General features: G+C 34.4%; 1 pseudogene; it reads right to left on the minus strand.

The window, feature by feature from the left end:
* Positions 1–8109: 8109 nt before the first annotated feature.
* Positions 8110–22174, minus strand: LOC149572769 (GDSL esterase/lipase EXL3-like; annotated as a pseudogene).
* Between the last annotated feature and the right edge of the window lie 1529 nt (positions 22175–23703).

The raw sequence follows: 23703 nt of genomic DNA on the forward strand, positions 1-23703 counted from the left end.
TTATATCTATTGATCCATGTCACTATATAAGATCCTCATCAAAGAGGTTAAATTTCCTACATATGTAAATAATTTATCTTAAGTTAGCCAAAAAAAACATGATATGTATGCTACAAATTACATAGAGGAAAACATGAACAATATGCATTCATCATAATTATTGTATATTTGTTAATTCCTTCTATTTTATGGGTGCTAGGTGTGCAAGGTCATCAACAAAAGGGGTGACAATGTCTGTAGTCATTTTCCTATATGCACAAAGGGTGACAATCATGCACAAAATATATACATTAGTAATATGAGAAATATTTGAAACATGTGTATCATAAATCACCTATGTTATTATGATTAGAATTGAACAGATTGATATAATTATATATACTATTCCATAGGAGTTCAACATGTAATAAATTTATTATAAAAACATATAAGTCAAAAAAAAATTCTATGACTAAATCGATACCTCATACGTTACATTCATCATACCTCATACATTTCATTGATCATGTCATTGATCATCTTCTTAATCCATCTAAAAACATATAAGTCAAAAAAAATTCTACGAATAAATTAATACCTCATACATTACATTTATCATACCTCATACATTTTGTTGATCATGTCATTGATCATCTTCTTAATTGATCTATTCATCATGGCCACCACTACCATCATCATTATCATTATAACCTTAAGCACCACCTTCTCCTCCTCCTCCTCCTCCTCCTCCTCCTTCACCTTCTCCTTCTCATCATAACCATGACCATGATCATGATGGTTATCATGATCATGACTATGATCATCATAACCATCACTATCATCACCATCATCGCCAACATCATAAGAATCATCATCATCATCATCATCTTATTCTTCTTCATCATTGTCTAATAGTCATTCATGATCATAATCTACTTCTTTGGTATCTTCTTCTTCCATCACATTATAGTTTACCATCCTTCCTCTTGGATCATGTCTAACAACAAATGACCAACCCAGTTTATGTGGAATGCCAAAGTAAAATAATTGCTCACATTGGCTCATCTCCAACTGGCTCAAATGACTTTAAATTAATCATTGTAAATCTATTATCATGTTTAATAATTATTATATCTGGATCATTTTAATTAAGTCATAGCCTATACCATTTGATGATGAATATAACTAATTTGAAGGAATTAAAGTCAAACTCAAGTATGTCATGTCCCTCTCTTAGCAACATAATTATAACAGGGGATTTGCCTATCATTGACTCTCGTAGGCAAATGATTATGGGAAGAGGGTCGATTTTGTCTTCCAATTAAGTAAGCGGGGCCCACTCATTCCAATATTAAATAAACGTTGTATTCTAACTTTATAAAGTTAATTATTTAATTTTATAAAGTTAATATTTGTAGTGCAAGATGATTCCGGATAATTTCCAGAAACTTCTCAGCAAAGGAGATAAATAGAGGACATAGGGCTCCCATTTGAAACAAGCGATTTTGTGGATTGGTTTTTAATTATCAGTTGGAGCAATTTGTAGTTCCTGGCCTGCGAATTCCCAGAGGTCTCTGAGAACGAAAACTCTCTTAGATCTGCATAACTGAGGAGGTGGGATATCTTCCGAAGGGTTGCACATTGGAGATGGTTTTCAGCCATTTCATGTTGAGATTATTTGCATATTCGAATTAATGAAGGGGAATGTTCTGAAGTCTTGAGGATTGGCTAATTGGGATCAGGAAATCAAGACTCATCACAGTCGATAACAGTGGCACCAAAGATTGGGAAGCAACAAGCTGTTTACAGTTGAACGCATCACTCCGAAGGAATTAATACAAATAGAATTGCACCCAAAGGAGATTAATTCAATACCGCCTGGGCCACTCGATACCGGACCAGTTTCGCATTGAGAAGGGAGGTATTTGGTCCAACATTAATCCTTCGCAATCTGCCGGTTTGGCATCTCCATTGGACGCACTTGACAATCACCCTTTGAAGAACGATTTAGATCAAAACCCGGGCCAGGATTCTCTCACCATTTGCCATCAAAATGGAAGATGCAGAATGTCAACTATAAGCACCAATAATTCAGAAGGTTGAGAGATCATGCGTGCCCTTTCAAGACGCGATTAATCCAGATCTGTAACAGCAAACATTAATGAAAATATTCTGCCATGCGATTCCCATTTTAAGGAAAATTTGCAAGCAGTGACCACGACCAGATAATCGCACGAGATCACGGGGTTGGAAGACGACCAAGGAAGCGTTTCAATTCGATTGCGACCAGTTGGAGTCCATGGGAGTCGTGATCCTGAACAAGCTGTGAGTGGAAGGAGATGAGAGTGACCCGTGTCAGACCTATACAAGAGCTTGATCAATGGGAGGGCGGCAACCTTTCAATGTAGACATCAAATTTAGTATTGCTCTTCTTTGACCCATATAGTAGAGGGGATATTTCAGTGGTATCAGAGCAGTAGTCCTGCCATCCTGATTGGGTAAAAGTACTTTAATTTTCGGAGTTGTACTCGAGAACCATATTCAAGAATAGGGATATGGGTGAAAGACAGAGTCCGCCAAGATTTCCCAGAGTCGACGATGATGAAACCAGAGAATTTTACAGAACCATGACTACCGGACAACAAGAAATAACTCAGACACTACAGGATTTGACTACCATAATGGAAAGAGTTATTCAGCCCAGGATTCAGGATCAAGGAAGAGGCACATCTGATCACGATGATAGGAGTGTGGCAGGATCACAAGGTGCTCCTAGGCACAGATCATGGACAGCAAATAGGCCTACTCATCCCACCTTCCTAAGGGAAGAGGCTCAGGAGATGAGAGAAGACGATGCACCAGAAGATTTTCAAGATGATCTTAGGGCTGCTACAGCAGAATGGCAAGCATTACCCCCGCATGTGCGTGAATTATTGAACTTTGATCGATATCTAAACCAAAGAAGAGAACATATGAGGAATAGCCGCCAGAATAGGAGACCCAGAGGAGGTCATGAAAGTGAGTTACAACGAGCTGTCAGTAAACTTACTTTGCCTTTTTTCGATGGGAGTGGTCAGATGATAGCACAAGCTTGGATTCATAAGTTGGACACCTTTCTAGCGTTAAGGCCTATGTCAGAAATAGATGCCATCAGGTATGCCACCTTACATCTGGAAGGCGCAGCTCATGATTGGTGGTCACATGGAATGGTTACTTTACAGCACAATCAGGTAACATCATACTAGGACTTTGTGGATAGATTGGTTGAACGTTTTGATAAGAAGGATCCAGAAATTTATTTTCGCGACCTTGCTCAGTTAAGACAATTTGGCAACTTAGAGGTTTATATTAGCGAATTTCAAAGGTTGTCAGTCATGGTACCAGATGTATCGGAAAGGAGGTTAGTTATCTTATTTACAGAAGGATTGTATGAACCCCTCAAGGGATGGATTAAGGCATTTGACCCACCAACACTGCAGGAAGCCATGAGGAAAGCACAAAGTATGGAACTTACAGCCCCTTCTAGCCGGTTCACTCCCAAGAGTACTACCTCTTTCAAAGACAATAGGAAGTTTGATAAAAATAAAGGGAAGAGCATTGAAACCAAAGGGAAATCTACCACACCCCTAGATACAGAGGCATTAAATGACTTGCGAAGGAAGAAATTATGCTTCTATTGCAAAGGTCCATATGACAGGGATTATGATTGTCCCTTGCGACCAAAAGGAAAAGCCAATAGAGTTATGTGGGCATATTACGAAGGATCAGATTCTGACAGTGCGGCAAAAGAGGATGAACACACTGGTTCAGAATCTGAGGAAGAGACAGGAAAGTCAGAACAGAAAGAAGAACCTGAATTGCATCTACAGCAAGGGCGTTTGTCTAGCATTCAACAGGAAGGATCTTTCAGATTACGTGGTGTCCTAGCAGGACAGAAGGTGATTACATTAGTTGATACCGGAGCTACACATAACTTCATTGATGCAAGATTGGTTGAGTGTCATGGTATTAAGACAGAAGAATTCGAAGGTCTTCGAGTACAGGTTGCTGACAGATACACTCTTAAGTGTAACAAGATAGTCAGAGACATGCCTTTACGCCTGAATAATTATGAGTTCAGAGCGGATTACCACGTGGTCAATATGGGTGATTTGGATATCATTTTGGGAATGACATGGTTACATTTATTAGGCGAGGTTACCTTCCGACTCAGGGACATGGAGATTAAGTTCGAAGTAGATGGGAGGCAGCATGTATTGAGAGCTATTCGGAATAGTGATATCCGAACGATCTCTCTTAGACGATTGGAAAGATTGGTGAGACATGAGGATCTTGAATGGGTAGCCATGTGTACTCTCATGCCTACACAGGAGGAACAACAAAAGATAGAATATCATCCCGACATACAGATATTGAGGGAAAAGTATAGTAAGGTATTCAGCGATATTCCACCTGGTACACCACCTGATAGAGGGATTGAGCACATCATCGAATTAGAAGAAGGTGCTAAACCAGTCATGATCACTCCATACAGGCATCCCAAAAGGCTTAAAGATGAGATAGAGAAAACCATCAAGGAGCTTCTCGCAATGGGACACATCAGACCTAGTAAGTCTCCTTTTGCTTCCTCAGTAGTTTTGGTTAAGAAGAAAGATGGTTCGTTACAGATGTGTATAGATTACAGGATGCTGAATAAGAAAACCATTAAGAATAGATATCCTATTCCACGGATTGATGAGTTAATAGATGAACTGCATGGGGCATGCTACTTTAGTAAGATTGATTTGAGATCAAGTTACCACCAGATTAGAGTCAGAGAACAGGACATTGAGAAGACTGCATTCAGGTGCCATTGTGGACATTTTGAGTTTGTAGTAATGCCATTTGGATTGACCAATGCACCAGCCACTTTCCAATCCACCATGAATAAGGTCTTCCATCATCAGCTGAGAAAATTTGTGTTGGTATTCTTTGATGATATCTTGGTATACAGTCGAACATGGTAGGAGCACATGGCGCATCTAGAAACAATATTGAAGACCTTGCAAGAAGAGTCCTTGTATGCCAAAGAGTCCAAATGCAATTTGGGAATGATTGAGTTGTTATACTTAGGTCATATTATCAGCCGAGAAGGAGTATGGATGGATCCTGATAAGATTCGTGCTATTGTGGAGTGGCCTACTCCTGAGAACCTAACTCAGTTAAGAGGATTCCTTGGGTTATGTGGCTTCTACCATAGATTTGTTTGCAGGTATTCACGACACGCGGCCCCTATAACAGATTTTCTTAAAAGGGGAGCTTTCGTTTGGACAGAAAAGGCACAGGCTTGTTTTGACAGATTCAAGGAGATCATGACTTCATGTCCGGTACTAGCATTGCTTGATTTCTCGAAACCATTTGAACTCCAGTGTGATGCCTCAGGAGATGGTATTGGGGCTGTTTTAATGTAGGATAAACACCCAATTGCATATGAAAGCAGGAAACTCTGTGGGCCAGAGAGATCATTCAGCATTTACAACAAGGAGATGTTAGCTATCATGCATGCACTAGCTAAGTTCAGGCAGTACTTAGTAGGTGGCAAATTTTGCATAAAAACTGACCACAACAGTTTAAGACATTTCCTTGGGCAAAGGGATCTCAATGATAGGCAGCAGAAATGGGTCAGTAAGTTACAGGCATATGACTTCGATATATCTTATGTTAAGGGCACACAGAATGTGGTAGCAGATGCCTTGTCACGCAGACCACATCTTAGTTCAATGATTGAGATCTCTGAGGATTGGAAGCATCTGATTATTGCAAAATATGCCAAAGATTCATGGGCATCTAGGATAGTTGATGGGACACTTGTTGATACCAGGTATACACTTGTGGATGAAATGATTATTTACAAGAGCAGGGTATTTTTAGTCCCAGGATCGAAGGTGAGGCAGTTCATTATGCGAGCTCTTCATGATTCACCTATAGCTGGTCACCCTGGATACTTTAAAACATATAGACAAGTGCGAGAACGGTTTACATGGAAAGGACTTAAGAAGGATGTTTTGCAGTATGTTCGTGAGTGTTCCATTTGCCAACAGAATAAACAGGAGCACACTTTTCCAACGGGGCTGCTACAGCCACTTCCCATTCCGTGTCAGAAGTGGGAATGCATATCCATGGACTTCATTACCGGGTTGCCCAAGGCTCAAGGACGTGATTAAATTTATGTGGTGGTGGATAGGCTAACAAAATATGCTCATTTCTTTCCCATCACCACTACTTATACTGCAGCACAGGTAGCTGAAGTATTCTTCAGGGAGGTTTTCAGGTTACACGGGATACCCCGCAGTATTGTCAGTGACAGGGATAATAGATTCTTGAGTCATTTCTGGCAAGAGGTGTTTCGATTATGCGGCACTGAGCTCACACCCAGTACTAGTTATCACCCGCAAACCGATGGACAGATGGAAATAGTAAACAAATGGGTGGAAGGCTACTTGAGGAATTACGTAGCTGATCAGCAGAAGGCTTGGGTAAGATGGATTTATTTGTGTGAGTATTGCTATAACACCACTTTCCACATGTCTATCCAAATGACACCTTTTCGAGCATTATACGGCTATGATACACCCAGTTTCATTGACTTATTGATGAGTGATGTTCGGGTTCCACGTGCTGGGAATTTACTGCAAGAAAGTAAAGATATCATTAGCTCTCTACGTGATAACATCGCTCGAGCACAGAATCAGTATAAGCAATACGCAGATCAAAAGAGGACGGAGAGAAGCTTTGAGGTGGGCGACATGGTTTACTTAATGCTTCAACCATTTCGACAATCTACTCTCAAAAAGAGTGGGTCAGAGAAGCTTAAACCCAGGTATTATGGACCTTTCAGGATCATTAGGCGAATAGGGGAATTGGCTTATGAACTTGAGCTTCCAGCAGACAACAAAGTATATAATGTGTTTCATGTATCACGTCTCAAAAAGGCATTGGGACAGAATGTGATACCTTCTGCCGTATTGCCGCCTTTGGATGATGAAGGGAAATTGATCATAGTACCGGAATTCATTTTAGGAAGTAGAGAAAAACAGCTCCGTCGAAGAGTAATCAGAGAATATTTGGTTAAATGGAAGGATCTACCAGTCGAAGATGCTACTTGGGAGAATGAGACCATTTTGCAGCATCCAGCTCTGAGATTGGTTGAGGGCAAGCAATATCTGGAAGGGCGGACTGTCATGTCCCTCTCTTAGCAACATAATTATAACAGGGGATTTGCCTATCATTGACTCTCGTAGGCAAATGATTATGGGAAGAGGGTCGATTTTGTCTTCCAATTAAGTAAGCGGGGCCCACTCATTCCAATATTAAATAAAGGTTGTATTCTAACTTTATAAAGTTAATTATTTAATTTTATAAAGTTAATATTTGTAGTGCAAGATGATTCCGGATAATTTCCAGAAACTTCTCAGCAAAGGAGATAAATAGAGGACATAGGGCTCCCATTTGAAACAAGCGATTTTGTGGATTGGTTTTTAATTATCAGTTGGAGCAATTTGTAGTTCCCAGCCTGCAAATTCCCAGAGGTCTCTGAGAACGAAAACTCTCTTAGATCTGCATAACTGAGGAGGTGGGATATCTTCCGAAGGGTTGCACATTGGAGATGGTTTTCAACCATTTCATGTTGAGATTATTTGCATATTCGGATTAATGAAGGGGAATGTTCTGAAGTCTTGAGGATTGGCTAATTGGGATCAGGAAATCAAGACTCATCATAGCCGATAACAGCGGCACCAAAGATTGGGAAGCAACAAGTTGTTTACAGTTGAACGCATCACTCCGAAGGAATTAATACAAACAGAATCGCACCCAAAGGAGATTAATTCAATACCGCCTGGGCCACCCGATACCGGACCAGTTTCGCATTGAGCAGGGAGGTATTTGGTCCAACATTAATCCTTCGCAATCCGCCGGTTTGGCATCTCCATTGGACGCACTTGACAATCACCCTCTGAAGAACGATTTAGATCAAAACTCGTGCCAGGATTCTCTCACCATTTGTCGTCAAAATGGAAGATGCAGAATGTCAATCGTAAGCACCAATAATTCAGAAGGTTGAGAGATCACGCGTGCCCTTTCAAGACGCGATTAATCCAGATCTGTAACAGCAAACATTAATGAAAATATTCTGCCATGCGATTCCCGTTTTAAGGAAAATTTGCAAGCAGTGACCATGACCAGATAATCGCACGAGATCACGGGGTTGGCGGACGACCAAGGAAGTGTTTCAATTCGATTGCGACCAGTTGGAGTCCATGGGAGTCGCGATCCTAAACAAGCTGTGAGTGGAAGGAGATGAGAGTGACCCGTGTCAGACCTATACAAGAGCTTGATCAATGGGAGGGCGGCAACCTTTCAATGTAGACATCAAATTCAGTATTGCTCTTCTTTGACCCATATAGTAGAGGGGATATTTCAAAGTATATCATCCAAAAATGTGGCAATATCAATTTTCAAATTGTTGAGGATGTATGTCATTTCTAGATGAAATATTAATGACCTCAAAGACTATAATTATCCCAGAATCATAAGTTTTCTTCGTGTCTTCCACTTTTTTTATGCAAAATTTATAGCTATGGTATTACATAGCTTTGTGGTGTTTGACCTACATTGTTTCAAATATGTCAACATTATTTGCATCAATCCATGAGTTGATATTGAACATATGGGTCATGATTAATAAACTTATACATAAATTTCTACCTCTTAAAACATATGCTAGATCAATTACCATTGGCATAAAATTGGATAATAAAATATTAAGTAACATTTCATATGAACAAGAATGTAATTCTATAAAGCATAATGTTTACTAAGTTAAACATGCTATTAACAAAAATAATTAGTTACTAACAAGGTTTAAATTGCATCACATCAAGAGAAGTATAAACTAGTTTGTACTGTGTAAGTTTAGGCATGTGGACCTAGTGTAATTCTCACTCATTATCTACTAAGAATGCTTGTCCTTGCCTAATATTTGGCATGTGTACACCATTTTGGTTCTACCGCATGAACATCCTAGTGTTAGAGTGTTAGCTAGTCAGTCGGCAAGGCTATGGACACCTCGCATCAACCTATCTTCTAATTGCTAGCACTCTGACCACTAGTGATCACAATTTTAATCTTGTTGCTAAACTTACCTTGGACATGGATTTATAATGGACACTATGAGATTGATCACCCACCACTTGAATTTCCAATTATGTTAATTTTCAAAATTTTGATTCATATTTATGATTTTGCAAATGATCCATCTATCCAATTCATATGGACCACACCATCATCTCAGCCCTTCCTGAATATTTTGGATGACCTTTGGTATGATTTCCCAACATAAATTGTAAAATATTCAGTTTTACAAAATAAATACTCATCCTATCTTAATCAACATTACATTTTTAGCTTCCTTGAAACAATGTTGGGCCCAAGGTTCAATGTTGAACCTAGAGGTCTGATACTATATCTAACATCCTCTATTTCCCAACATTAGCTAACAACTATCATATCATTGAAGACAATTACTTTTCATATTCATGAGCACAAGAAGGAAATTATAATTGTTATTTTATATATTTTTATGAAAGAGACAAAGAATTATATAGGTTTTATGAATTGCCTTAACCAAAAATTGGAAGAATATTTAACTAACAAATGTAATATATATATAGTTGTTATCATAACTAACCATTTCTTAATGGAAGGAGAGATCATACTCTGCTAATGTACATATGTTACTTGTCATAATCACATGAAGACAATTCCACAACTACTTTACATATTCAGATGGACGAGAACCAAGGGCTATAATCAAATAAATGGAAAGAAAATAACTGATTAAATGATTTTAACCATCTAAAATATCTTGAACTTTTAATTGCAAATTCATATAGTTAAATACCCATTACCAGAAGATATTTGAAATTTAGATCATATCTCTATCTTGTGCAAGTCTTGGCATCTGAGGGAGAGGGAGAGCATTGCCAAGGAACTGTGGACCCTTAAATATCCCCACACAATCTTTTCTGAGAAAGGCTCTCCCTACCATAGGATTAGGTTTGGGACACCACTGTCCAACCACTAAGCATCCTGGTGTTAGAGTAGCAACCCACCTCTTGAATAGAAAACAAAATCTATACTCTAGACTACCATGAGCTGACTTAGTTATTTAGATATGATTATTGTTACTGAGTTATGTTTACTTTTTCATGTAGGGTTATTTCCATTCTAGCCCTTCATCTCGACCATGTTGATCCTCATGGATGAATTCTTAGGTGGTTCTCCAAGTGAAAATTGGTTATTGAATATAAATACTACCATCTCATAATGCCCAAACTAGCCTATGTCATTACAAATAAGAAATATATTTCTATTTAGATTGATCCAATATCATACATGTGTTGCACTCATCTCAGAGGTATATTTACAATACCCTTGCAAGAGCTTACACTCTTTGACATAAATTCTTTAATATGCACAACCATACTTGAAAACTATGTATTTAAGAAAGATATTGATACCTTCTTTGATAGGCAAATTGGATAATTCTAATGTTAGATTTCTGAAAAATATAAAGAAAGAATAGAGTATAAATTATGACTTGACGAATGTGTAGCTTGACTTGAGCACTGTGTGAAAACAATCAATTTTGAATATGTCAGCATACTTGAGCAAGAATGATCCTGAGTATTTATCCTATATATTGATGTTGGATGTCTCATCAAAAGACTGACCCTCTTAATCATTGTAATTGTATGTACACTTGCTTTGGAATAAGAACAAAGCTATGGGAAAATATATGGATTGCGACAAGGAGTAGAAATTGAAAACTTGAACTAAAGACTGAGATGGGAGAAGAAATAATAAACCATTGCTAAGAAGTGAGCGTAGAAATGCAAAGGCCCATTGAATGCATGCTCAATTACATAACAAGTCTAAGGTGACAGGGCATCAAACAAGGCCATCGATTAAAAAATATAAATAAATTATGATAAACTATTTAAAAAATATAAAGCCCAGTGAAATAAAATAAAATATTAAAGGTGGCAACACACAAAAAAAAGGAATACAAGGTCGATGAGAACATTATAGAAATATAGCCACTCAAAGAGAAAGATAAACTTATTGCCAAGGAATATTAATATTAACCCATAACCAAGGTGGGAAATAATAAAACATACAATAGTTTTAAAACATAGGATAATATTAAAATATAACATAATATTACTTAACTATTGATCCAAATTTTGATTTAAGCTTGAGTAATTATTTAATTATATAAATTGGACCAGTTAGCTCATTGTTGTCCCTTAGTGTGTCCTTGCTTGCTCAACCATTTTTCCTTGGTCGTAGTGGTTTAGGACTCCTACCTATTTTCTTAGTGGTAGGTGGTTCCCCCATGCCCAATTCCTTCTGGCAATGCTTCCCCCCTTTGACGTGCTTTTGCAAAGAAATAAATTATCTATGTTAATATCACATTCCTTAATATAATCACAATTACTATAGCAAGTTATTGTTCATAAATTTCACTTCCCATGAATTTATGATGAATAACCAACTTTTCAAGATTTCAAGATAACAATATAATAACATCATAAAAATTAACTAACATGTCATCTTCATATGAAATTGTGATGATTAACCATCTTACCATTTATAATGATCAAAACTAATTTTACATTCTCAACTGACACTACAATATTTGGGGTCAAATTGTGATGTTGGTGTAATTTGTGGTCATTTTCATTTTATTTTTTTCAATTGTCCCCAACGTCATTGCAATACTGAAACCTATGTCATAATTGTGATGCCCTCACGAGCATAAAACAAAAAAAAAAAAAAAACACAAAAATCATTTTCCATTTTTTTTGATTTTGGAGAGTTGCATGTGAAAGAGGTGGAGAACTCCGAATGAGCGTGGAGAGCTATGAATGTTGTCGTGGTGCTTGTGATTGGTGCATTTGGTTGATTTTCTCTTGTGATCTCTCCATTTCATTGTCATTTCCTTGCTCTGCGATTTCATTTTCATGTCGTGCCCTTGCTCTATGATTTCATTGTCATGATGTAATGCTCTGCTTGAGAATCCAAAACAAATAAACCTAATATGTCACAAAGTTTACTGAACCATTTAAAAAAAAGTTTAAACAACATCAAAGTAACAATAATGTGGAAGTAATATATACATACACATCAAGAACACGTAATTAATTACAAATACAGTTTCAATTCCTCAAGGGTTCCTTCATGTTGAGTCACATTTAAAAAAGTTTTATTAATAAGTTTAAGACTCAATTACATTGTCCATAATCATAAAATGAATAAACACATACATAGTCATATAAACAAATGCATAAGTACAACTAATAATATGAAAAAACATCTAATGAATAACATCCATTGCACATGTCATAGTGTATGTGAAAATGGATACAAGTACATCAATATACAATACAATATCCCGTAGGATCTCAAAACACATGATACATAGATATATCAAATGAATATAATTCTTCAAGATAAGAGGAAGAATAATAATGGTACCACTATATCAAGGAGCATCCAACATCTGTCAATTTGAGGGGGACCCAAATGGTAAAAATACACTATCTCCAGACCGCGTGGTGACCTAATCATGCTCCCACTCCCACCATGTAGGAGAGATAATGTACGATCCACACAAATAATAAAATCATAAAATGATCCCAGGAAAGGAATCCTAATAACCAAAACTACCTCAAAGGTAACACTTACTAATCAAGAAGATAAGATGCTCCAAAAGGAAGAACACTCAATCCAATACCAACATCATACATATACCAAGAATAGATCAAATCACCAAAATCATAAGATAAAGTCAATGAAAGATATCTACCTCAAGACAAAAACCACATGCCAAAAGTACATCAACCATAAATCACCAATCACCATCAATGAAAGTAAATAACCACATTAAATACATCCAACAATAAGTACGCCACCAATAACAACACCATCAGAGGAAAATACAACAAAAACTATGGAGGAGACTCAGGCTACATTCTAGGGAGTGTCATCACATGATCAAACTACTTGAGTTACCCTAGACTGGTCTCTCACTAGACCCCAAACCCTCAAGGATTGAGTTACCCTGGACTGGTTACTCTAAACCTCAGACCCTCAATGTGACACATGTGAAACCAGAAAACCCTATCAAGAAGACAAAGCAAACCAGTTATATTGGCATCCCATTCCCATCCTTAGTCTATACAAGCACTCAAGGCATAAGGCACAAAAAATATATCTAACTTATCTTTTTAGTGTGTTTCTCCAAAATATTAATTACTAAATTATCACTTATTACATAACTTACAATAGGTTACCTTGACACTGACCACTTCGAGTCTCGGACCCCTATTGTAGGCCACTCCCAAGGATATGTACCTAGACAACTCTCAAAAATCATAAACCACAATAGTGTCTCATACAACAAGAGTAATATTAATCAAATTTGATTCCTTAACATGCAACCAAAAAATAACATTGGTTCTCAAAACTCAAATTCTCATAAATGCTCAATAGCATAAAGCTCATAAAACATAAATCTCAATTCAAATCATAAAGTTCACCATGTCATCCTGTCAAATAATTATAAAAGAAATCTCAAAAATGTCTCTAGTTCACATCCTAACTTGGCCAACTAAACAACCCACAAAGAAAAACTATCATGAAAATAAACATCACAATACTATAAATAGAATATTAGAAAACACATAGTTTTTAGCCACATGATTTCATTCCATCAATTTCTCTTATTTAATTTGGGTCATAAGAATGTGTTTAGAAATAAGGTAAGAATATACATGTTAATATAAATTGTTATGCTAATATACTTATTTAAGTCAATAAGTATTTAAATATCTAATCTCTTTGCATATAAAATATCATGCAATATTATCATGTTATTAATTTAAATAATCTTAAATCATAAATAATTTAATTAATAACATAAATGTATATTATTAGATTAAATACTAATATCAATGTCATTTATAAATATTAATTTGACTTCTATTTTAGTCCAATATTAACATTTAATTTTCTTTTAATTCATAATGTAAATAGAGAAGAAATTATAAATTTAATTTAATTATTTATAATTTCTCTCATAAAGTCAAATAATTATTAACTAAATGATTACAAAATGAACTCTACCACAACTTCTCTTAAAATATAATAAAATTATAAATATTTATTTATTAACTTCCCTCTTGCATTAATAATTATAAAATCATTTATATGCAACTAAGAGTTTAATTAAACTTAAATAATCACTAATACTAATGTTCACTTTATAACTAAATGGATAATATTTGTTTGATTTTAGAAATTAATAAATTATTATTATTATTTTAAATAAATAAATTTGAAAATTAAACGATATAAAATAAAAATACACATGCAATTAGTATTTTCGCATGTCTTTGATCTTTTAAATTTATTTTCACATGCATGTAACCCTACTATACTTAGCTTTCTATTTTTAGCGTAATTGTTTTCACATGCATTTAATCCTACTATACTTAGCTTCTATTTTTAGCATAATTGTTTTCACATGCATGTAACAATACTATACTTAATTTCTATTTTTAGTATATTTGTTTTCGCATGCATGCATAGGTTTAGTTAAAACATTTTTTCCTCTTAATTAATCTTTTTCTTTTTCCAATAAATTTTACGATTAAATTATTTTAGACACAAGAATAATATTTATCTATATTTAGAAAGTTCATGATAATCTTATGGTTGTAATGACAAATTTAAAGTTGAAACCTTAACTGTTCAATTTATTATTTTCTTCCAAATTTCCATAATCAAATATTCTCTATATTATCTAAAAGGGTTTTAAAAGAATACAATCATAATAATTTTTTACAGTTTTTCCATTATTTTTCTTAGTCAAGTTTTCCTTTTCAAAATCTACAACATAATTCTTTATTCAACAATCAATATAGTAAATTAATAAACAATATGAAAACAACTAGGAAGACACAAGTAGACAAATCTTTCAATAAAATTTTACAATGGGTTTTCAAATCCTAACTCAAAACTATGGCTAAAATCTGAGACAATCTGTGAATGCATACAAATCTTGATCCCCTGAAACTTTCAACAACTCTTTTGATCAAATTTTGATTTTTTCTCTTCAAAACCTGTGTAATTGCAAAATGAGCTCTAGATCTCTAATAAAGAGTTCTCCCCTAATTGGGGCTCTGATTGCACAATCACGAGAGGAGACTCACTGTTTATTACTTTATTACCTTTTACATTTTTATGCACTACTCTTTTAGATATTTAATTACAAAATATCTTAATTTAAATAATTAGCTTTCTCTCTTTAATTAATTTTTGAAGTGTTTTTAATAATATATTTATTAATTTAATTAATAACATTATTTAGAGTTTATTATTAAAATAAAACTCTTAAATAATTATAATTAAAGTAAATAAATATATCTATGCCACAATCAGAACTATAATTTTATCTTTAAACTTCATTCTCTTATATTTTATTTTTCTCTAGTTCATTAATTAGTGCAAGCACTAATTAAAACATAGCTTGTTATTTAAATTAATAATAATAATCAAAGCTCATTGTTTAAATTCAACTCTAATTTACTTATTATTAGATAAATAATTATAATAAAGTAATATTAAATCTGTAAAATTTTAATATTTTAATTATCTCTTTGTCCAACTTCTTAAATTAAACTTTTAAGTTAAATCTTTTAAGTTGAAGTACATATTTAATTAATTTATAATTAATTAAATATCATCACATTCTAATTTCTCTTTAACCAGTTATCTAAATTTGGACTTCTAAATTAAAGCACATATTTAATTAGTTTTTTAATTAATTAAATATTCTCATGCTTTAATATTTTCTTTTTAATCAAATAATATTCAATTATATGATTAACCCAAATATTATAATTAAACTATTTACCAAATAAATCACATAGCGAAATCCACATAAAAGCAACATTACCAAAACATACCAAAACTCAAAATCAAACAACACAGACAAAGATAAACTCACAAGTTTTAAAAAGGGCAGAAAGTCAGTTACGAGTCCTCCTGTAAGACAAATATATTATACTATGGTTGAGATTAGACCTGAACATTATCTCCCCATTCTTACCATTGAGTTATTGTGTTAGGGCATGCTCATCTTGGCAATTCAGGGAAGTCAATGCCCAATACCTACATTCTCGATAAAAGACGAGCATGTATATGTATATAAATATATCTAAACTAAACACGTAATAGCAAGGAGTGGTACATAGTGTAGATCTCAACTAGCAAGGTGACTACGACTCCCTCCCCTAACCACATCAAACACAATAAACAGAAAGTTAAAACAGACACATACACCATACACATGCAAGTATGGCTTAAGTACTATAATAAGTCAAACACCAAATGCTTAAATAAAATAATATATAGTTATGAAAATGAAGTAATCATCATTAAAGCATCGTCTGACATTGCTATGAAAGAAATCACATTTGTTAACTACAAATCATTAAAGTGTCATTACTGCACTAGTAGCCATAATCATTAAACAATATATGAAATATAGTCAACTAAGTAATTATTTATTGATATACATGCAATCCAAGTCATGAAATTATTTCATAATTATAAATCCAATACCCTTGAAACCAACACATGCATGAAATAGGCATAAAAAGAGTTTGGTAAATATAATGGAAAAGCAAACTATAGGTGGGGACTACACATGTCGTGCCCTTACTCCATGATTTCATTGTCATGTCATGCCCTTGTGATCTACGTGCCCTTGCTTTACGATTTTCTTCAAGGGCAAGAAGAGATACATATGTAAATGCTTTTTTCTTTTTCTTGTAAACATGTATGTTTTTATATTTTCTTCTTAACATATATCTCCTTATATATTCAGAGAGATCTTTTTCAAGGTCCTTATTACATATATGATCTAGCTGCATACATATTCTAGAATCCAAATAATAAAACAATAAAACTCGCTCAACTTGTGCTAAGTGATTTACCTCAAGATCTTGCACAAAAATAATGCAGACCACGAAGAATGGGCCAAGTTAGCAAGAAATTTTACAAAAACATACCATAGAAGATATTTTTAGAAAGAAACAAGCCATAACTCAGTTAAATTGGTCTAGTTGTTGATTAGCTGGGTTGATTACAAATTCCTATAGAACTGTCATTATATTAGGTACAATAAAATGAACAATTAACTGTATAAAAAATGATCCAGTTGCATACATATTTCAGAATCCAAATAATAAAACAATAAAACTCACTCAACTTGTGCTAAGTGACTTACCTCAAGATCCTGCACAAAAATAATTCAGACCACAAAAAATGGGCAGAGTTCACAATTAATTTTACAAAAACATATCATACAAGATATTTTTGAAAAGAAACAAGCCATAACCCAGTTAAATTGGTGTAGTTGCTGATTAGCTGGGGTGATTACAAATTCTTGTAGAACTGTCATCAAATTAGGTACAATAAATTAAACAATCAACTTTATCAAAAATGATATTCTAGAATCCAAATAATAAAACAATAAAACTCACTCAACCCACACTAGTACATTTGAGGTCATTTTTCGACCATTATTGGTCAAAATTTCAACCCAATTTTCGACCAAATTTTGATCAAATTCAACCAACCCTTGGTCGAAATTTTTCTCATCAAAATTTTGACCAATACATTGGTTGAAAACTTTCAAACGTGTTGGCACAAGTTCTACCAAGTATTGGTCAAAATTTTGACCAATGCTTGGTCAAATTTTTTTTGAGGCTCACACTTGTTGAGGTCCACTTCAGCAATGACCCTTCTTGTGAAATTGTTGTCTAAAACCTTTCTAATGAGATAATGTGTTATGAGCTCTTCATCAGTGGGATGGAATGTGAATCCAGGAGGCAGTTGTGCATCACCCATATCATGATTGTAACTAAAGTTAAGAGCCTCTATTATTGAATTCTCTTCACTATCACCCATATTCATTTCCTTTTCTATGGGAAATAGGGAAGAGAATTCAATAATAGAGGCTCTTAACTTTAGTTATAGTCATGATATGGGTGATGCACAACTGCCTCTTGGATTCATGTTCCATCCCACTGATGAAGAGCTCATAACACATTATCTCATTAGAAAGGTTTTAGACAAAAATTTCACAGGAAGGGCCATTTCTGAAGTGGACCTCAACAAGTGTGAGCCTCAGGGAGGGTTCAATTCCCTCCTTTATTATTCACTATGAGTATAATCACACACACACACATTTGATCTTGAATGATGATATGTAGTAACTGTTGAGTGCTTGTGCTGAGTGCTCCAAAACCATCCATTTCATGCCTTCATTTGTAGACAATGTCTTTCTAGTTTCTTTCTACTTGCATGCCCATTTCATTTCATATGATCATCTAAAAATTGTGTCACTCTAATCTCTCAATTGTTTCCTCTTGATTGATCATCTCATAACTGTTGAATGAGAGCTTTGGGATAAGCTATAGGCATCCATCAAAGCATAAAGGATTTTGTTAGACGGTGTAGATGAAGTAGCAACATTTTCCTTGGGAGACATGCTTGCAAAATGGAAGCATAGATAAGTCATGTGAACTATTTGATAGGATGCATTAACGTAATGTGGTCATCAAAAGCCATGGTTGCTGGATATGCACAAAATAGATATATTGAGAGAATATATTTGTTTAAGTTGCAACTGCCCTAGTAGACATGCATGCAAAATGTGGAATAATAGGTAAGGCATTTGAACTGTTTTATTAATTGCCTCCATGAAATGTCGTCTAATGGCAAGCCAACATTGCAGGATATGCATATTGTCCTAGTAAGAATCATTATACAAGGAATAACCTAAGGCCTGATCAAAGAACTACAAATATCAAAGTACATAAAGGAACTGACAATGGAACCATGAATAGTCGTGATATATATCAAGCAACATCATAAGCCCAAAAAAATTAGACATGCTACAAGAACCTCTGGGTAACCAAAGCATAAATCACTTATAAGTAAACCACTGAATTCTTTCTTGAAAGTGTAAAAGCCAGGGTAGGTACAAAGCTACACCACATTACTTAGATCAAAATTCACAAAACATAGGTACTAGGTTTAAAAAATTAAAGGTTCAAAACCATTAGGTTTGATCAATTCAATGTTCAAAAACCATAATTACCTCATCCAAAAAATTGATTTGTTCAGGAGATTCATAAAAATTGGAAATACAGAACCCAAGAAAGAATTCACTAAAATTTGTATAGAAATTGAAAAGTCAAGGCTGAATTGGACAAGTTGTCCTAGTATAAAAAATTTGGATCAAGTTGAATTTGATTTAAAACTAACAAGATCTGGTAACTACATAAGAAAGTCCACCATCTGGCGCTTTAGCATGAAAAGTCAATCAAAATCAAAGACAACATTAATACAACACACTTCACACCAGGACATATACCATAATTCAATTACCTATTCAACATGCATTTCAACCTAAAGAAAGTGGGGATAACAAAATAGAGCAATCATATAAGATTGGAAGCCTATCATGCAACTGCCTATAGAATTTCCAATTTCACTACCATAAACATTAGTTGCCTACAACCAAAGAATATCTTCCTTGCTACTGACATCCACATCCCATAATATGATTTAATTTCCCATCCCGTAGGCTTTGACTCAATCCTTGATTAGGCAACTACCACAACACAGTAATACAAACTTTAGTCAAATGTTCAAAAATCATTTCTCACAACTTTCTACAACTATTAGTATTTCCTACCTATCAAACAAAAGCCAGCAAATATGCATGATTACTTGAGTCAATAAGCCAGTTTGAGACAATGGACCTCCAAATAAAGTCTGGCTGGCTAGATTTTTAAGACCAACAAAGTTGAAACCAAATCCCATACCTCCAATTGGTTGATTTGAACCTTGATGTGGTAAATGCCCCCTCATGGGACCACCAGCACTTCCAAATCCTACACCAAATCATCTGTTACACTTCACTCTTGCATTCTTGTCTCTTGATGATGGATCTTGTAGTGTGATCTGAAATATTGATCCTAAAAATACCATACACAATCAAATTGAAAAACAAAAAATTTACTTTTCAAATAGATTAATGTTGATGTAGCTACAAGATTATGCTTAACACAAATTCATTTGATCCAAAACATTGATGTTAAACCACACATTCATTTGATCCAAAACATTGATGCTAAACCACAAATTTATTTGATCCAAAATGATGATGATCAAAATATTTACACAATTGAATTTAAAAATCAAATTACAGTGTCATTCGAACTTACCATATCTGAAGGGATAAGAAACAACATCCACTACAATGTCATAGATGTATGAGTAAACAATAGTTGATCCTGGCAATGAGCTCTCCAAGTTGGAGAGAGCAAGTGCCTAGTTTCTATTGAAGTAGAGTGATGCATCATTTATTCTTACATTGCATGACCTCCCTACCACAGCAAGAAATGTTCTTTGTGAAGGTGAACATCCCAAGATGGACAACCCTACTACTATGAAATTTCTAGTTCCAGCATTGTACAGATCCTAGAACAGTTACTATTAACATTTCCTATATTGAAGAAATAATTAACACCCCAATCAACATTCCCTGCAGCCAAGTAGTAAAGTGCATTGCTTACAATACTCGAAGCATACTCTGCCCCAACAATGATTGTTATTCGAGATGTATATTCCCTAAAATACTACACTTTCTTCCACTATGCTATCACATTCTGCACAACCCCCACAAAATATAAAAGCTCTCAGCCCAAAAAAAAATTACCCACATTACATGCACTGGTAATGTAACCATTTTAATGCTTAAATGGAAATGATTTAAATAAAAAGACTTATTTATGCCTCCCTCGCTCTCTGTAATAAAATTATCATAGCCAGAGCCAGCTGAAGTGAAGCTTAATCCTATAAGAAAATCATCTGAGGTGAGACTGTCATCTAGACATGTTGGAACTACTTCTTTGATGCCCAATGTAGATGCTACAGAAAAAACTCCACATGATCAATATTACAAGGGAAGAAAATATATCATTTCAAGTAGGAATACAAAATTGTTTGATGACATGAAAAAGGAAAATATTTTAGCCACTACAACTAGTTTTTGAATTTAAATACAAGGATTAGATTTTTAAAACAAACCATCTAAAAAAAACTAAAGGTGGTAGTTTTGCTATGGATTTGAACACTGGATATTGCCATCTGTACTGGTGACAACATAAATAATTTCAAGCTGACTATTTTCTCTTATATGACATCATTTTCTTTCCATCGGTTCTCTTTTCTACCATGTGCAAAAAAATCTAATAACAAAAACTCAAACATGACTATTCGAACCAATTAACAACAAAGTAATTATAGTAATAACAAGCCAAGCTTTAACTGATACTTGGTTTATGATAAACCACTGAAACTAAAAACAATAACCATATGCAATTATTGCTTCATAGCTGAACAAAATCACAAGTTGCAAAATAGAGATAGTTCTACACACTAAAGGCATAATTATCATCAAAGCAAACTTTCAGACTTAAGAACAATAATCTCAAAAATGACTTTTCAAATTAAAATCAGTGATAAGGGCACCGTCAAAATGACAAGACAATCCTCAATTAGGAAGTGGTTTTATAATAAATAATTGGAAATATAAAAACCTTACTATTTTCAATAATTGTCTTATATAAGGCCAAAACCACAAAATGTTGAAAATCAGAATTGTTTGAACTCTGAACTTCGAAGGTGTATTTATCATTGAAGTAATATGTTAAAACTTAAGACACATAAATCATTGATAAGTAGGAGATATTTTCCACATCAAGTCAAATTTTGATATTGCTATCAAGATTCAATAGTGTAGTTTTTGAGTCAAACTCATTGAACCATGATTCATGCATAGTAAATCACACAAACTCATTTCTCATGAGAATGAATGGAACACTTAGCACTCAAACATCTAGGTAGTGCTCAAAAGGTGAAGCACCACAACTTCCTCAAAGGCTCACCCATTCTAGTACTACTCCAGCTCAAGTAGGCTTAACTGACAAAGCATTATCTACATACCCATTAAGGATTATAAAGCCACTTCCATGCCAACCATACTTGCTCATTTAGCAAACACAAAATTAAGCTACCTTCTATTCCTCATTTTCAAGTGTATCTCTAACAACATCAACCTTTGTAGCAAGCCTCAAAAGAGCACACCCTTCGCCAACAACAATGCCCTCTTCAATAGCTGCCTATTTATAGAAATTAATTAATGAATTGCTCCAATACAATTAATATAACTTCAATTAATTTTTCATTCTACGAGGGAGGATCAAAGGATAGTAGACAAAAGAATTAGTCCTCTTTACACCATTGGAGAATAGTAGACAAAAGACTTTTTCATTCCATACACAAATGGCTTAATAGTTAATTTTTGGTAGCATCAGAATTGGCATGGGATTTTTATGCATTCGTATCAAATGACAAAGTTATTTACAGAGAAGACTGCCATACCTTTATAGCATTCAAAGCATCCTCCACTCATAACTTCTTTTCCTTCAACTCTATCTCTATTTGTGCTCCTACCTGTCAATCATACTTCTTATCATCCATCACCTAACTTGGCTTATGCATCATAATGATATAGGCACAATAAATCCTATCTTAATGAATGATATACATTGAAAAAATTTATCTATTACTTAGAGAAAAATGTAACAGTCAAACACTATAGAAGACTAGACACATTTCAATAACTTCACCTGTATAATTGCAACTCCCCCAAGTAGTTTAACAATCCTTTCATTCAATTTGTCTGTCTCATAATCTTGTTCAGAAACTTGGAAATAAAGAAAATACTCAATTGTCAAATACATTCTACAAGCTAGGTTGACAATAGCACAATTCTCAAATGAGTTATTCTTCGCCTATATATTAATATGCTCAAAAAAGACAAAGTGTTAACCATGATGAGATACTAGGTGCAAAAAAAAAGGAGAAATAACATAAAGAATAAAACTAAATTGCTCTAATTATAAAGCATAAGACTGATAGTCCATGTTAAGGCTTGAAGAACACACACACATAGACAAGAAGGAATACCTCAATCATGCTCCTAATTTAATTTACTCTTCTCTCAATAGCCTCTTGAGTCATTCCATCACTAACTATTGTTGTTGAATCTTTTTTTAGCACTATCTTGGTAGCAGTTCCCAGAACCTCATTCCCAATAGTGTCAAGGGCCAGCCCCACTTCATCTCTATGACAGTGCCTACATTAGAATACATGGTTCAGATGTTTATAGTTGTCTATATTACTAAATGACATATTAGTAGAATGAACTCTGAAATGACATAATCCTAAACTGACAACTTACTTTTTGCACTCAATTTAAACTCATGTTCAAAATATTAAAAAGGCTACGTCATTATGGCCTATGACAAACTGACCAACTAGTTCATATTTGTAGTTAAAATGTATTTGAAAATACTAACATTATCGAGTAGAATATTTGATGTCTTAAAATCATGATAGATAACTGGTTTCTCAACACAATGAAGAAAAACTAATCCTTTCGTAGCCCCAAGTAATATCTTCATTCTTGTTGAC

This window comes from Cupressus sempervirens, chromosome 2, assembly GCF_028749045.1.
Source record: "Cupressus sempervirens isolate cs-2001-9-10 chromosome 2, ASM2874904v1, whole genome shotgun sequence".
NCBI lineage: Eukaryota > Viridiplantae > Streptophyta > Pinopsida > Cupressales > Cupressaceae > Cupressus > Cupressus sempervirens.